The sequence below is a fragment of the Syngnathus leptorhynchus genome, unplaced genomic scaffold, assembly GCF_054491065.1.
Source record: "Syngnathus leptorhynchus isolate UIUO unplaced genomic scaffold, UIUO_Slep HiC_scaffold_455, whole genome shotgun sequence".
Classification (NCBI taxonomy): Eukaryota; Metazoa; Chordata; class Actinopteri; order Syngnathiformes; family Syngnathidae; genus Syngnathus; species Syngnathus leptorhynchus.
In genome coordinates this window covers 24,733-30,000 of record NW_028232391.1, presented here as the reverse complement: position 1 = coordinate 30,000, position 5,268 = coordinate 24,733, and positions in this window count along the sequence as shown.

The following is a 5,268-nucleotide window of genomic DNA, read 5'->3' as shown; positions in this document are numbered from 1 at the left end:
GCCCCGGAGCTCCATAGCTCCATAGCCCCGGAGCTCCATAGCTCCATACTTCCATAGCCCCATACTTCCATAGCTCCATAGCTCCATACTTCCATAGCTCCAGCCGCGGAGGGTGCTGGCTGGTGGCTCCATAGCTCCATACTTCCATACTTGCAGCCACGGAGTTGGCTAAAATTGCACTAAGTGCGAAAGCCCATTCATTTACAACGGCGTGTCCGCCAGGCGGCGACATTTCCCCGTTACCGGTGGCTGCGCGGCGGGTGAGTGACAGAGCTTATCCGAGCGGCTGGAACTCTGCGCCGGCGTGGTCGAGCGTGAGGCCCCGGCCCTTTGGCTGCCTGGTACCTAAAACACTTCCATTGATCCAGCCACGGAGGGTGCTGGCTGGTGGCTCCATAGCTCCATAGCTCCATAGCACCAGAGCTCCATAGCTCCATAGCACCAGAGCTCCATAGCTCCATAGCACCAGAGCTCCATAGCTCCATAGCACCAGAGCTCCATAGCTCCATAGCACCAGAGCTCCATAGCTCCATAGCTCCAGGGCTCCATAGCTCCAGGGCTCCATAGCTCCATAGCTCCAGGGCTCCATAGCTCCATACCTCCAGAGCTCCATAGCTCCAGCCTGGGTGGCTGGTGGCTCCATAGCTCCATACTTCCATAGCTCCAGTCAGAGAGTTGGCGAAAATTGCACTAAGTGCGAAAGCCCATTCATTTACAACGGCGTGTCCACAAGGCGGCGACATTTCCCCGTTACCGGTGGCTGCGCGGCGGGTGAGTGACAGAGCTTATCCGAGCGGCTGGAACTCTGCGCCGGCGTGGTCGAGCGTGAGGCCTCGGCCCTTTGGCTGCCTGGTACCTAAAACACTTCCATTGATCCAGCCACGGAGGGTGCTGGCTGGTGGCTCCATAGCTCCATAGCTCCATACCTCCAGAGCTCCATAGCTCCATAGCACCAGAGCTCCATAGCTCCATAGCACCATAGCTCCATAGCACCAGAGCTCCATAGCTCCATAGCTCCATAGCACCAGAGCTCCATAGCTCCATAGCACCAGAGCTCCAGAGCTCCATAGCTCCATAGCTCCAGGGCTCCATAGCTCCAGGGCTCCATAGCTCCATAGCTCCAGGGCTCCATAGCTCCAGGGCTCCAGGGCTCCATAGCTCCATACCTCCAGAGCTCCATAGCTCCATACTTCCAGAGCTCCATAGCTCCATAGCGCCATACTTCCATAGCTCCATAGCTCCATACTTCCATAGCACCAGAGCTCCATAGCTCCAGAGCTCCATAGCTCCAGCCTGGGTGGCTGGTGGCTCCATAGCTCCATACTTCCATAGCTCCAGTCAGAGAGTTGGCTAAAATTGCACTAAGTGCGAAAGCCCATTCATTTACAACGGCGTGTCCACAAGGCGGCGACATTTCCCCGTTACCGGTGGCTGCGCGGCGGGTGAGTGACAGAGCTTATCCGAGCGGCTGGAACTCTGCGCCGGCGTGGTCGAGCGGCTGGCCTCGGTAGTTGAGGTACCAGGGGTGGGGCGGGGAGCTCCAGGCGGGTCTTGTGAGAGAGTGAAGCCGAGCGGCTGGAACTCTCGGCCGGCCTGGTCGAGCGGCTGGCCTCGGTAGTTGAGGTACCAGGGGCGGGCTGGGGAGCTCCAGGCGGGGCTTGTGAGAGAGTGAAGCCGAGCGGCTGGAACTCTGGGCCGGCCTGGTCGAGCGGCTGGCCTCGGTAGTTGAGGTACCAGGGGCGGGCTGGGGAGCTCCAGGCGGGGCTTGTGAGAGAGTGTAGCCGAGCGGCTGGAACTCTGGGCCGGCGTGGTTGAGCAGCATGCCCGCGGAGGTGGCTCTTCCATAGGCAGGGAGGGTGCTGGAGCTCCACACTTCCATAGGCAGGGAGGGTGCTGGAGCTCCACACTTCCATAGGCAGGGAGGGTGCTGGAGCTCCACACTTCCATAGGCAGGGAGGGTGCTGGAGCTCCACACTTCCATAGGCAGGGAGGGTGCTGGAGCTCCACACTTCCATAGGCAGGGAGGGTGCTGGAGCTCCACACTTCCATAGGCAGGGAGGGTGCTGGAGCTCCACACTTCCATAGGCAGGGAGGGTGCTGGAGCTCCACACTTCCATAGGCAGGGAGGGTGCTGGAGCTCCACACTTCCATAGGCAGGGAGGGTGCTGGAGCTCCACACTTCCATAGGCAGGGAGGGTGCTGGAGCTCCACACTTCCATAGGCAGGGAGGGTGCTGGAGCTCCACACTTCCATAGGCAGGGAGGGTGCTGGAGCTCCACACTTCCATAGGCAGGGAGGGTGCTGGAGCTCCACACTTCCATAGGCAGGGAGGGTGCTGGAGCTCCACACTTCCATAGGCAGGGAGGGTGCTGGAGCTCCACACTTCCATAGGCAGGGAGGGTGCTGGAGCTCCACACTTCCATAGGCAGGGAGGGTGCTGGCACATCCACACTTCCAGCCACGGAGCATGCTGGCACTTCCACCTTGCTTGCTAAGTCGGCGTGATCTTGCCCAAAAAGTCCCTCCTCACCTCCAGCTGGAAGTGGAAAAAAATCCTCCACCTGCTTGGCCGAGGTTCTGGAAGCCAGCAGCTCGCAGAATGTTGCCAAAGTTTCACTGGAAGGAAAAGAAAAGAGAAGACCGAGTGCGCATTTCACCTACCGCCGAATGTCCACAAGAGGGAAGTGTCACTCCGTCGCAGAATCTGCGCCGACGCACTCGGCACCCTTCGAATTTATGGTGCCGGTGCGGGTGTTCTGGGTGCAAAAAGGCCGCCCAAGTGGTAGAAAAAAATCAGACTTCGTCTCTTAGGTCGAAATTAATGCCAAGTTTTGAAATGCGCTGGCAGGGGTGGACCAGGGCCCGTTAGAAGTGCTTAGGCGAGGTCCTGGAAGCCTAACCCGGCGTGATCTTGTGCAAAAAGCCGCTGCTGAGCTCCAGCTGGAAGTGTAAAAAGAACCGGGCTGGATCAAAAAAAGAACCGGGCGGCCCGTTAAAATTGCTTAGCCGAGGTCCTGGAACCCTAACCCGGCGTGATCTTGTGCAAAAAGCCGCTGCTGAGCTCCAGCTGGAAGTGTAAAAAGAACCGGGCTGGATAAAAAAAGAACCGGGCTGGATCAAAAAAGAACCGGGCGACCCGTTAAAATTGCTTAGCCGAGGTCCTGGAAGCCTAACCCGGCGTGATCTTGTGCAAATAGCCGCTGCCGAGCTCCAGCTGGAAGTGTGAAAAGAACCGGGCTGGATAAAAAAAAGAACCGGGCTGGATCAAAAAAGAACCGGGCGACCCGTTAAAATTGCTTAGCCGAGGTCCTGGAAGCCTAACACGGCGTGATCTTGTGCAAAAAACCGCTCCCGAGCTCCAGCTGGAAGTGTAAAAAGAACCGGGCTGGATAAAAAAAGAACCGGGCTGGATCAAAAAAGAACCGGGCGACCCGTTAAAATTGCTTAGCCGAGGTCCTGGAAGCCTAACCCGGCGTGATCTTGTGCAAAAAGCCGCTCCCGAGCTCCAGCTGGAAGTGTAAAAAGAACCGGGCTGGATAAAAAAAGAACCGGGCTGGATCAAAAAAGAACCGGGCGACCCGTTAAAATTGCTTAGCCGAGGTCCTGGAAGCCTAACACGGCGTGTTCTTGTGCAAAAAGCCGCTCCCAAGCTCCAGCTGGAAGTGTAAAAAGAACCGGGCTGGATAAAAAAAAGAACCGGGCTGGATCAAAAAAGAACCGGGCGACCCGTTAAAATTGCTTAGCCGAGGTCCTGGAAGCCTAACACGGCGTGATCTTGTGCAAAAAGCCGCTCCCGAGCTCCAGCTGGAAGTGTAAAAAGAACCGGGCTGGATAAAAAAAGAACCGGGCTGGATAAAAAAAAGAACCGGGCGACCCGTTAAAATTGCTTAGCCGAGGTCCTGGAAGCCTAACACGGCGTGTTCTTGTGCAAAAAGCCGCTCCCGAGCTCCAGCTGGAAGTGTAAAAAGAACCAGGCTGGATAAAAAAAAGAACCGGGCTGGATCAAAAAAGAACCGGGCGACCCGTTAAAATTGCTTAGCCGAGGTCCTGGAAGCCTAACACGGCGTGATCTTGTGCAAAAAGCCGCTCCCGAGCTCCAGCTGGAAGTGTAAAAAGAACCGGGCTGGATAAAAAAAGAACCGGGCTGGATAAAAAAAAGAACCGGGCGACCCGTTAAAATTGCTTAGCCGAGGTCCTGGAAGCCTAACACGGCGTGATCTTGTGCAAAAAGCCGCTCCCGAGCTCCAGCTGGAAGTGTAAAAAGAACCAGGCTGGATAAAAAAAAGAACCGGGCTGGATCAAAAAAGAACCGGGCGACCCGTTAAAATTGCTTAGCCGAGGTCCTGGAAGCCTAACACGGCGTGTTCTTGTGCAAAAAGCCGCTCCCGAGCTCCAGCTGGAAGTGTAAAAAGAACCAGGCTGGATAAAAAAAAGAACCGGGCTGGTTCAAAAAAGAACCGGGCAACCCGTTAAAATTGCTTAGCCGAGGTCCTGGAAGCCTAACACGGCGTGTTCTTGTGCAAAAAGCCGCTCCCGAGCTCCAGCTGGAAGTGTAAAAAGAACCAGGCTGGATAAAAAAAAGAACCGGGCTGGATCAAAAAAGAACCGGGCGACCCGTTAAAATTGCTTAGCCGAGGTCCTGGAAGCCTAACACGGCGTGTTCTTGTGCAAAAAGCCGCTCCCGAGCTCCAGCTGGAAGTGTAAAAAGAACCAGGCTGGATAAAAAAAAGAACCGGGCTGGTTCAAAAAAGAACCGGGCAACCCGTTAAAATTGCTTAGCCGAGGTCCTGGAAGCCTAACACGGCGTGATCTTGTGCAAAAAGCCGCTCCCGAGCTCCAGCTGGAAGTGTAAAAAGAACCGGGCTGGATAAAAAAAGAACCGGGCTGGATAAAAAAAAAGAACCGGGCGACCCGTTAAAATTGCTTAGCCGAGGTCCTGGAAGCCTAACACGGCGTGATCTTGTGCAAAAAGCCGCTCCCGAGCTCCAGCTGGAAGTGTAAAAAGAACCAGGCTGGATAAAAAAAAGAACCGGGCTGGATCAAAAAAGAACCGGGCGACCCGTTAAAATTGCTTAGCCGAGGTCCTGGAAGCCTAACACGGCGTGTTCTTGTGCAAAAAGCCGCTCCCGAGCTCCAGCTGGAAGTGTAAAAAGAACCAGGCTGGATAAAAAAAAGAACCGGGCTGGATCAAAAAAGAACCGGGCGACCCGTTAAAATTGCTTAGCCGAGGTCCTGGAAGCCTAACACGGCGTGTTCTTGTGCAAAAAG